This window comes from Melanotaenia boesemani, chromosome 12 (assembly GCF_017639745.1).
Source record: "Melanotaenia boesemani isolate fMelBoe1 chromosome 12, fMelBoe1.pri, whole genome shotgun sequence".
Lineage (NCBI taxonomy): Eukaryota > Metazoa > Chordata > Actinopteri > Atheriniformes > Melanotaeniidae > Melanotaenia > Melanotaenia boesemani.
The window spans coordinates 27,080,296-27,093,069 of NC_055693.1; the positions used below are offsets into that span (position 1 = coordinate 27,080,296).

Sequence of the window (12,774 nt, forward strand, 5' to 3'; positions counted from 1 at the left end):
TGTTGTAAAGAGGAGGCTGCAGAGAGGCAGACGCTTACTTCAAGACAGGAGGAAAGGTGTGAATGTGGTGACTGTGGACAGACCGGTAAAATTGAATGTGGAGAAAGAACAGAATTGTTAAATGAAAAGCAGCATGCATCTTCTAATAGATCTATTCTGTTCTGCTCGACTCTAACTTGGCAGCAGTAAAATAGTGATTATCGTTGAGTTATCTTGTACAAGGACTGGGGCCAGAGCCAGTGCTTCACACACACATTTCTCTCCCTGTGTGTCTTTTTAAGACTCCCTCAGTTCTGATTGTAAGTAGATCAAGGAATGAAGCAGATGTGAATTACACATCAGTTCCAAATGAGATTTTCAGCTGCTAGGAGTGTTGAGCAAGACATCACAGAGGTACTTATAATACTGATATAATTATAAATAATGTTGTAATGTTGTCCTATTACAATGAGTTAAAAAAAACTCTTTGTAGCGTACTTAATATCAGTCATCTTGTTTGAACATTTGCAATACAGCTGTGATTACATATTAAAGAGTGCGATGGATACAGCTTTAACTAATCCTGAAATAGTTATGAAACTTTAAATCAAAAATCTTTGTCCAACTGTCTTAATTCGGCCGCTTGCCATCCCATCATTTATCAAAACACCTCTACTGGCTGTATGAAAAAAAAATCCATATCAAATTAGAAGAATAATTTGCAACCAAATAAAAATTTAATTACATCCTCTTCTCTGTTCCTCAAGGGCAGGAGCTCAATCTGAGGGGGCAGAACTCAATTACATCTCACGGTGCAAAGGAATAAAGTGGCAGACTAGGAATGGGAAGAAGGTGGGAGGAGAAAAGGCGAGATGGCTGGACAAATAGTGACAGAGCTAGACAGAGAGACAGCGTGGGTGAAACAGTACCAGAAGCAGGAAGGTATGAGATGAAAGATGAAGATGAAAAAAAGAAGCTGACAGAGATTATACGATCTGCAGCCAGTTAATGACACTGAGCTTTCAGTCTGATCGGGGTGAGTCATCTGCAGATAAGAAACACATCTGTTGAAGTTGTGGTCATTATGTTCTGGATATATGAAGAATATCACTGTGGCTCTCCATCAGTTTATTTGAGTTATACAAAATACTGTGCTGGAAAGAAGTGTAATGAGTACGAGAATATGACTAGTAGAGGGGTGCAAAACCCCAAAAGAGGTTGAAATGCAGTTTAAAATGTGTTTTTAGAATAAAGGAATGCAATGATTTGCAATTCCTTTAACCAAAGTGGGACAGTTGGCAACAGGTCAGTATGACTGGGTTTAAAAAGTCTCTCAGAGGTAAATATGGGTTCAGCAATCTATAAAAATCTGTGTCTATAAATATAATATAATAATATAATATATATATATAATATAAATGAACATTTATAGAACATAATATCAAAAGCTTCAGAGAAGCTGAAGTCTTTGCACAAGTGACATGGCCATAAATTAATACTGGATGTCTTTGATCTTCAAGGCCTCAGATGGAACTGCATTAAAAATAAACATTATTCTCTACTGGAAATCACTGCATGGGCTCAGAGACACTTCCAGAAATCCTGTCTGTGAGCACTGTTTATGTTGCCATCCACAAATGGAGGTTAAGGGTCTGTGAACATGACCAAGGAACACTGCTTTCTTCACCGGGTCAAAGCTCATTTAAAAATGAACTGAGACAAAGTCGGCAGCAGTACTGTTGTCAGATGAATTTAAATAGTTTTTAGAAAAATTTTAATGAAATAGTAGTATGATTCGGCAGCATTTTCTTTTAAGTTATCACTTTTCCTTTCTTTTGATGTCCTACATTTTGAGGTATCTTCTAATCTATTCTATTCTAGTCTAAATAAAATATAGGTTTATGAAATTCAAAAACTTTTTCACTGTGTCTTCATTTACATTTTACACAGAATCTCTTTTGGAGTAGGGTTTGTAGGTATAAGAACAGAGGGAGTCAGACAGCAACAAAACAAAGAGAGCTGACAGGGAGGAGAAATTATGGACCAATTAGGCTGGACCAAACAAGATTTTTATGCTAATTTCATGCTAATACTCCTACTGGGGCTCACTAAAACCCTGCTGTTAAAAAAACTAAATAAAAATCACCCTTCAAGACTAAATGTGTGTCAGTAAGTGGAAATGGCAATTTACAGGGAAATGTTAAACTGGACTTAAACTTAGATCAACTACAAACATATTTCCTGTGTTTTCCAGCTTACATTTCAACATGCAAAGTCCAACTTGATAATCAAAATATGTAATAAACTAGTCCATGAAGGAAGAATGTGTCAGTTTTACATTTCAAATCACAAAACGTGAAAAGAGCACAGCTAAATGTGTAAAAAGCAAACGTACAAGCTCACTGAATTAATAAGAAAACCTCATATTTGAATGTGGAAGTTGCAGAAAATGTCATTTCCCTGACCTCCACCCCCAGAAGGAAATGTTTGAGTCTTATCTGGATTCTTTTTCACTTTGATTTTGCTTTATTCTGCTCCTGCTGCTATTTTTTGCTGACATAAAATTTCAAGAGTGTTAATAGGCCACCTTCTGAACCACTGCAATGTGAATCCAAAGACAGATGCAATCAGGCCTATGGGGTCATGTATGAATTAGTTCACTGATATGCATGATTACAATTTATAGACAAGGCATGTTTATTAACCTTTAGCCAAATCTATCAGCATTGACAAAAGTGCTTTTTGTCAACAACCTGCACTTTGTGCAGCCACACTGTCCACACCCAGCAAATACTGGCGTGCAACATAAATAATGCAACCTCATTAGCATTTAACTTTCTCAATAAGTAAATAAATAAACAGCATGGCCTCCAGGAAAACACTTTTTTTTTCAATATAAACAACTTTTAATAAAGCCATGCATGAATGTAATTGGAAAATATTTGTTTGTACAAACCAAAATTCTGGTCTAAGTGTTTGTATTTCTCTCCATAGGTGTAAGGTTTCACCAGAGAAGTTAAACATAAATCCACAGGCCACCACTTTCATGCGGAGAAGTAGCTTTAAATAGGCATTTACTGGGAATACACACATGTAAGACTGTAAAAGAAAAACAGTTCACACTAATTACTAGAAATAAAAACATACAACTAAAGAAATCTCGAGCTGTATTGCAAACGCAGAGCACACTAACACAATCCTCGCTTCCTCAGCAGACATGACCGCCAAGGCTGCGTCCGCCTGCTCAGCTGCAAAATGTTGTGTTTAATAATTCAGGACCTTCAGCTCAGCTCAGCTCTGCACTGTGCACCGCACTCTGGCTAAGTTCACCCTGCGGAAAATCCTGCTGGGATTCTTCCTGTCCCTTTGCCTCTGCCCCTCATTTCTCCTTCTTTTTAACCTCCCCCTCTTGTCTGTCCTGCTTTCACTGTTTGGCCTCGACGGGTGGCCCGCTTGCTCCTGCTCTGTCCCTGTATATCTGCAGAAAGAGAAATCATTGTTTTTTTTTTGTTTTTTTTTTTCCTCCTCCTTCTCTATCTAAGGCTTGTCCTATTTACTGCACTCATCCTCATCTTCTCATCCTTCTCCCCTGTTTCCTCTCACTTGAGTTTTACTATTTATCACCCTTCCACACTTCTGCCCTTCCTCTCTTTGTGCTTGTCTGCCCTTTATAGTCTATTTCTGTTCCTTTCATTTCATCGCTTAGTTTTTTCCCCTCTTTTTCCTCCCTTCCCTAACATAATCTTGCATTGTTTTATCTGGTGTGAACCACCTACTCCTCTGCTCCCCCATCAGCTCTCCTCCCTCAACAGCCCAGCAGTATTGATCTGTAGCTAGGCGGCTCTGAAGTCGATGGGCACAGCAAGGGAAGTGCCATCTGTGTGCAGCTTGGCACGGGGGCATCACCAGCACTTGTACTGAAATTCGGTTTATGCTTCCTGCACACATGCAGGTTTTCAGTATCTTCATCCTGGAGATTTTTTAATAGTTTAAGAAACTTTCAGAGGAGTTCAAAGGTTATATCAGGAGATGAGTGTCCCCAGTAGATCAGATCACAACAAGTTATTAGTTGTCTTCACACCTGGAAAGAAATGCTGCAATGAAGTTAGAAAAAAGCAAATGTTGTGGCTACAAATGTACTGACATCATGAAGACATTCATTAGCAACACACACAAAGTCCTCTGAAGTCTCTAATTGCACCTCAGCTTGTGCCAGTATCATAATTTATCTTTTGTTATCTTTTAACTTTTAAAAGACATAGAATCATCATGAAATATAGCTTTTGATCAAAGAGCGATGATGAATAATTTTCAATGATAAATCAGTCAAATATCTGTAAACACCTACATTTGTCTTTAGATTTTGATGTAGCATACAAATGTAGGGTTATGAAACTTGAAAGAAATATGGCCATACGCATCTGGTGAAACCTGTTCACAGCAAGCAGCAAAGCTTTATTCACTAGATTAACTCCAAGTCTGCATAAAGGCCCTGGGGGCTTCACACGTTTAACTACTGAGGAACCTCAGTTCATAAAGACTTTTTAATTCCGTCAAGCCCTAGTACATGTAGAATTTGACATTACTATGTCAATTAGTGTAGTCTAGATATAGAGTAGCTTTTCTCAACAGTGGCAGCGACCTGAGCCACTGCCTAACCGCAACTGAAAGTAACACATACGACTCACAGTATATTACTTAATATTCCCTAACTTTATCTACGTTTTCACAGAGTAAAATACTTCGGTGCTACGTCTGTGTAGAACGCATTGGGAACCAGAACATGAAGTAAAAAGCACCCTGTGGAAACCACAGTGTTTAAAGAATGATGGATGGAGCCGCCAACCTGTCCAGGACAATTCACGTTTTTGTGTTCACACCAATGATTCTTACATGAAGTCACCTCCTAAACATGTTAAGAACATTTCAGAGCTAAAGCACATGTATGAAAGTCTTAATTATTTTGTGTTAATTGTCTCTTGTGTCTAAGGGACTTCAGATGAAAATAAACATATTTGCTAATTCAGCCACATTTACATTATTAATTTAAAACTGAAATCTTTTTAATGTGCATTTTCTCTTCTTAAATGAACTAAATAAAAAAGCTTAATGAAAAGAAATGCACTTTAAGTTATAAAAATCAGTTCTTTAGGTTTTATGTAAATCTATGCACCCATCAGCCAGTTTACATTTCCATCCAGTTATAACAAACAGGCTTAACTATTGTGTTGAGAGTCATTACATTACACTATCTATCAGCACTATGGGTGGCAGGAGCATAAAAAATTCTCCCCTCTATTCACTGTTTACCTCACAAATTAACACTGAAATGTTTTAAGACTTAAAGTCTTTCATGGCAGAAATAGAGGGAGCATTAATTAGCAGAAATGGTGAAGCTGCTGTGGTTACGTTTGACAGAGCTGGTTTCCCTATGGAGTGTGGAGGGGAAACAAGTATTGCTGTAAATGATTAACGTGACCTTTACAGACAGGGGCAGTTACACAGCTGTGGTACACGACTATAATAGGTCCAAAATAAGAGGAAACCAACTTACAAACAAATACAGAAATGCACAGAATCTCAACCTCTTTAGGGGGGAAAGATACTAATACTAACTTTTGTAAATGAAGCAAACACAAGCCATCACTTATGTCTGTCTCTGCCTCATTTTCTGAAGCGATTGGACTCATTTTTGAGGGCTCCATTTATTCACCAGACCCTCTTTGTAGCAATATCATTAAACCTCCAATGACACCTATACCCTAGAGCTTTTCTTTTCTGTGCTGTAGCAATAAAGGAAGCTTCAGTGAGTTGAATAAATCTCTTTTTGTAAAGAAATGCAAAGCCCAAACAATGAGATTGCGGCCAGTCTCAGTAAATTGGAGATTGTGTCTGTAATAGCAATTCACTGCTCACACATACAATGCTGTGAGCTATTACAAAGCTTCCCGTTCTTACTGTTTATGACAGAGTCAACCACATCATTTATAACTGATGTATATCATTGAAAAGCAAACTATTTTTATAAGTAGGGTTTGTGGAAACACATTTGACCAGGCTTTGACTTATTATTTTGAATGTCAAACTGGTTATACAGTAAAGTCAGCTTCTATCAGATTAAAAAAAAAAAACATCATTTTCTTAATAAATATCACTGTCAAGAGCATAGCAAAAATTCAAGGCCCTATTTGTAAATTATTTTGGTGGCCCTCCCATGCTTGATCAGACAAAGATAGTAAATATGTTCTTGGTTTAACCTTTATATTGGCAGGATAATAAAAGTCAAATGGCCAGACTCATTTGTATTTTTAGTTGCATAAAAAGATCATTGGCTGTTGTTGGGAATTTGTTCAAGGTCAGTTATAATAATTTGCTTATATGTAGGTGGATGTTTAGCACACAAAACGTGCACAACACATCAATGTACTCTTAAGTTAAAATATCAGTCTTCTGCCTTTTTCATCAGTTAGTTTTTCTCAATTTTTTACAGTAAAGAATTTAGAGGAGAAAATAAACCCATCCACTCGTCGGTGTGTTGTGTCAGTGTGTTCATTATGTGAGACTCCCAGTGACCTTCAGAAGATGCTGATTCAGACAGCTCAGCTCAAGTAAGGATTCATTTTCAGCTTATGGAGTAATGGAGAAAATAAAGGTAAAAAGAGAAAAATTATGTAAGACTGACCTATGTAGGTGTGTGCTTGCACATTTATATCTTTTTAAGCTGTACAACCAAATGTGCATGAGTCTGAGCTTCTGTGCATGAGTGGATAATACAACTGTAAGTTGAGCGAGAAAGTTTTGCAGAATATGTTTTGTTTTTGTTTGTGGGGAGTCAGTCTAAACCAAATTTACAATCCTGGTCTTTGGTGCAGCTCTGACCGCAATTCATTCCCCCTGTAGTTTAATAATGAGACCTTTGGAGACTGTTGTGCATAATCAAATACAAACAGACAGACACAGAACCCTGAGATACCCACACAAGTACACACACATTTATAATGTGGGCTCCTATTAGTGAAAAGTATTATTTCAGATGTCACTCACCAACTACTGTTATGTTTTGCAATGGAGCATTGTGAAAAATACCAATTTCCCCACATCATAAGGATAAAGCCCCTGGACTCCTTTCATTTAAGATAGATATAGATACAATATGAAATACTGTACATATTACTTACTGGCAGGATTTATCATGTATCTGTTTATATAGATATTGTTCTAATCTGTAATTTTTCTTTTTGTGATTGCTATCTTTATCTTATCCTTTCTTTATTTGGTATGGAGCAACTGTGTGCACACAGTTTCCTCTGGGATTAATAAAATATTCTCATTCTGATTCAGATTCAGTCTCTCTTCCAGCCAGATCATCGAGTCTAGCGCTTCCGTCTCCAAGGAACAGCAGCTCTGCTCCCACCCAGGCCTCACCAGAAGACACAGCCTGGTAATCAACAACTTGGTTAGCCTTCCTGCTAACCTCTCCAATTAGGAAGCAATCAGTTTCCTTCTTTGAAAGAGAACCCAACTCAGCTTAACTGAAACACAACTGGATTTAACTGGACATAGGATCCCTTCCAGCTCCCCCACTATCCTCAAGGACCAACTGTTTCCAGATAATTTTAGTAACAAAAGACACATACTGGGCTTTAGCAGCTAACATCAGCTTTAGCTTTAGCACAACATGGTTAAAATTAGACACCTTTACTGTGACTGATTTGCAGTTTATTTATGGTTTTTATTTTATTTATTTACTTTGGATTGTTGATTGAATATTTTAGACAAGTTATGTTTAAGAATTGCTCTCATATTCTAAACATCTCCGTCTAACCTGGCATCTTTTTAATTTCCAACACTCACAAACTATTTTGATTTGTCTTTAACTAATGTAGACACAAGAAGGGACTTTAAACACTTAACAACAGGGACTTAAAACTTTTGTTCTATTCTATCATGTGTTGTTACTGTTACATGCCAGCACATGTGGCTACATAAGCTGTGTCCCAATTCAAGGTTTACACACTTCGGAGTGTGTAGTCTGCACACTCTGAAATATGCTTAATTTTTGTGAAATGGGACAGTCTACCTAGCCAATGAGAATTTCCCATAGCAGCAACATAGGATGTTGAATTTCTTTTCTCTGATATTACTAAGTTTGCATATCATAGCACACTTTAGTGAATGTTAACGCAGAGTGATAATGTAAAAAAAAAAAAAGAAAAAAAAGAAAACTCTGACACTTTGTTGTCTTTCAGTCGGTAGACTCTTCATCAACCCCTTAAAAATCCACAAATATAAAATATTACTGAATTTTAATGCCACAGGTTTAACAAACATGTTTTTAATGTACTTGGTTTTGTTGTGTTTCCATTAAAGTGTTGTTAAAAAAAAAAAAAAAGGTTTTCTTCTGAGCTTGGCTGCTCATTTGCTATCGTCTTGTGCGCAATTAATTCTGGAAGAGAAGAGGCCGCGAAGGATACATCACCAGCAGCCTTCCTTTGAGGCCCAACAAAGTGTGGATTTGTAGATTCTGAGGCGCCTTCGAAATCGGATTGCTTGATGCACCACAATGATGTATGTAGCTGACGAATCTGCACTTCAAAGTGTGCAGACCCTGAATTGGGACACAACTATAGACAAAGAACCACTAGCTCACTGGTCTCCTTGACAATGGTAGCCATCTTTTGGCCCCCTTGCTCCCACAGAATGGCCATCTTGTGTCTTCACCAGCTACATGGTGAAGTCCCCAATCTGCCCCCCATTATTTTATCACCTCAATTTAACACTCACTCTTTCTCTCACACACACAGTTGATTGTTTTTATTGCACAGTTACTAGCATGTGTCTGTAGTGTAATAGTTTTTATTAATTGCTCCTACCAAAAACCCAACAAAGCTTAAAAAAGGCTTTTGACTGATTACCATTTAGAGAAGCAATTACGAGCAACCCTACAGAGAAAGCAGACATGATTTTAATTTAGATATAAACAATGTAACTTATTAATTGACACTTAAAAGGAGCTTTTCCAAGGCTGCACCCACCAACCCAAAAATACTGTGAAGAGTAATATTGATCACATCTGTGCATATATGGACATTTTAATCAAACAAATGAATACTACTTCTGTTAACATTACTTGCACTTGTGACTTTGTTACAGTTTAATAGTTTATATTTCATGATTTTAGGCGCATTTTTACAACCAGCGTATGTTTTAACCTCTCCCACTATTTTCTTTTTACAGTACAAAAACCTGAAAACCAAACAAGGGAGGCGCTAACTGGCAACATCAAAGTGAAGCTTATTTATATATCTGTGCTTTCAGACTTAAAAACAGCAGCTTATCACTTTAGAGGGTGATAATATTGAGGAGACAGGAAAACACCTTGGAAGCAGATGTTTGAAATGTAAAGACATTCTTGAATTTCAAACATATTGTCTTTATCATGGAACAAATCATAGCTGTGAAATTGTCCAAACATTTGATTCAACGCAATTTAAATAGCTAACATCAGTTTGTACTTGCCTAAAATGCTAGTATGAACTATAACACCTAAAGGAAAATCCGACCCATTATAAAAAAAAATAGTATGGTAAACATAACAGTACATATAACCGTAAGAGGGCTTGGGTTTGTTTTATATATTTTTGGTTATACATCCCACAGAAGTATGGACCATGCTTGTTTCTAGAGGCACAATGTGATGAGCAGTCCTGTCATGGCAACAGGCCTCTTGTTTCATCATTACCATGTCACCGTGGTAACAGCAGCGCAGAAGGCGCTGATAGGCTTCTCAGATGAAAACATTGTGTGATGTATTGGACTCCAATGTGTTTGGCAGCTGAGGAAAGCCTCAGAAACAGCTAGAACTGAAACTGCAGTTACAACAGAAAAGGACTGGGCATGTAAGAAAATATCCTATACATTATATATATATATATATATATATGTATATATATATATATACATATATATATATATCCATATATATATGGCCTTGGGAAGAGACTCTTAACTCTTAACTATGCTACAGGTGACAATTTGATGACAGAACAACACAAAAAACATCTTCAACTCATGTCCTGTCACAGTCGCTGTCTAAGCATGGATTTATATCCCATCTGTTTTTAAAGCTTACTATGCATGACCTTATCTGAAAACACTCTTTGTTTTGAGAAATTCAGTATGGCTCTGTTTATAGAATTATATTCACTGCAAGCTAACCCACATTCACAGCAGCTGCAGCCCAGTTTCACGCATCCTGCACTCAATACACTGTTTTATCTTGCTTAAAAATGAATGAGGTGCACGTCAGAACCAACAACTATTTCCATCCATTTGATTCTGTGCTGTCACTTTCTTTTAACCTTCATCTCTACCTCTTGAGAGAGTTTAGAGAAAATAACAAGTATTAGATAAAAGTGGTGGGTTTGACTGTGAGAATGACTAATAACACTTCAAGAAAATACATGACTTGTGTCACTCTTGAAAAAGACTATTTAAGATAAACTATATTATAAACCCTTTTGGCATTCCTGCAGTCTTGCAGGAACACTCAAAGCCTGTACCCTGCGACCCACTGGAATGCCAAAGGGTTAAGCGTACAGCAGAGCTTTCACAGTGGAAATAAGCAGCAGCCGTTTATAGATACTGTACAGCAGGGATCTCCAACTCCGGTCCTCATGAGCTACTATCCTGTAGGTTTTGGATTCTTCCCTGATGCAACACACCTGACTTAAATCACTGGGTAATTAAAAGGCTTGTGCAGAGGTGTGTTGTAATAGGAGACATCTAAAACCTGCAGGACAGTAGCTCACGAGGACTAGAGTTGGAGACCTCTGCTGTACAGAGTATTTTACCCACACTAAGTGAAGATGCTTTCTATCAATAAAACTGTATACTCTTTGCTTACATGCAGGTTTAAAGGTGAAGCATGAGACAAAATCAAATGTCAATGACAGAAAAATTAAATATGTTATAAGTTATGTTTCTAGTATCTGGCATTTAATTCCTCAGAGAAAGGTTGGCTGATCGATTCCCACTCTCCCCAGTTGTCTGTTGTGTCCTTGGGCGAGACACTTCACCCTCCTTGCCTCCAGTGTCGGCATTGCTGGTGGTGGATGAATGTTCGGTAGTGATCGGAGCTGCTGTAGGTACCGATTGGCCGCTACATTTCCGTCAGCCTGCCCTAGACCTACATAACTACACATGTAACTTTCCATCACTACGTATGAATGAGGAAATGAATAATGGATACAATGTAAAGCACTTTGGGTGCTAGTGATCACAGATTTGTTTGACAGTGACAAGCTATGGTGATCAAGAAGTGTTGGTACCTCAAACTTCAGACATTGGCTTGTGGCTAGGGTTTTGAACCTATAGGTCACAAAAGACTGTGACCTAAATGAGACCACCCTTCATCCAAATGTCCTCAAACTGAACAGTCCACACACCACTGAGTCTGAAGTAAATGAAATAGGTTTTGCAGCAAACAGAGACAGAGACAGAAATTCTTTGTTATATGAGAGGAAAATCTGTCAGCTCTGGTCTGTGATTGATAAAAGAAAACTTTGACATGTACCACAAATGTTTCATGTTTCCTTCTCCAAAAGCAACGTCACCTGAAGCATGTGAGATCAAACATATACTTTAATGAAGAGCAATTTAAAGTTTACTTTCGTGCTGAGATGGGTGGTACTGTAAAAAGTTTTGAAGGCTGAAAATTAGTGATAATCATTTGATACTTCCAGGAAATGCTTCAGTAGCATCTTGTTGACCAACTGATTCCAGATTTCTGACAATGGTGTACCACAGTGTGACATTGTGCTCTCAGGCTGCCTATTCAGTAAAACGTCTGCGTCACTGTATTAGACATTACTGAGACTGTGAAAGAGAATTCTGTCTGTTCATTAGCTAGGGTCATGTGCACAGACACACTCAAACATGCACTCACTCAGATATAATTTAAGTACCTCTGGCTGTCTCACCAAGAGGTGACTGAAGATTGAGTGCAGATTAGTGTTCTGTTTCAAGTACATGTGCGTGGTTTTTCCTGTGTGATGGAGAGGAATATCTGACTGCATACATACTTATGGGGACTTCCTGTAAACATGTGGGCAGAAATTTTGTCCCCTTGGGTGCAAAATGATTTTTGCGGGTCAAGACTTGGTTTTAGGGTCAGGGATGGGAGGAAGTTATGGGTAAGGCTCATTCAGTCATTCAGTAATGACAATGGGCAACCCCCATGGAGATGTGGCAACAAATGCATGGATGTGTGTTGCGTTTAAGTGCCTGTGACCATAGCAAGCTGCATGGAAAATACAAACAGACAGAGAAAAAACATTTGTAAAAAAAAAAAAAGTGCTGTGATGGTACTTTTAGAGAAGGGAAAGAGCCATTCATCTCTATTCAAGGTTTCATTGCTAAATCCTACTTTGCAGATAAATGTTGTTTACTCATCTGACAACCACCCACGCCCCATCATCCACATATCTCAACCTGTCTGACTATTTGTACTTTATCTGTCTGCCTCACAGAATTGATACAAGACTCTGTTTTGGCTGCGCTGAGCTCTAGGGAGGGCTAACATGAGTGGGTGGTGAGTAACTAGCGGAGTTTGCATCAATGTTTTTTGATGCACAGTTAAAGGCTGTGCTTTAAAAAAACTAAATAAATAAAAGTCTGTGGATCTGTCGAAATCCAAAACAATCTCCTCATTCTTGTTAAAAAGTTTATACCTTCACTAATGTGTTTTTTTTTTTTTTTTTTGTATTGTAGAAAACACACCGTACCTGAATCAGT

At 37.9% G+C, this 12,774-nt stretch overlaps 1 protein-coding gene and 1 long non-coding RNA gene across 2 annotated transcripts in view; one reads left to right on the forward strand and one right to left on the reverse strand.

Annotated features, from left to right (window-relative positions):
• LOC121650691 (transmembrane protein 163-like) overlaps positions 1-12,774 on the reverse strand; it is an 85,790-nt gene that overhangs the window by 36,679 nt on the left and 36,337 nt on the right. The gene's annotated exons all lie outside the window — the stretch shown is intronic.
• LOC121650692 lies at positions 1,821-8,267 on the forward strand. Its single transcript, XR_006012317.1, has 3 exons — positions 1,821-1,834; positions 2,974-3,072; positions 7,321-8,267. It is a non-coding gene; the product is annotated as an uncharacterized LOC121650692 (long non-coding RNA).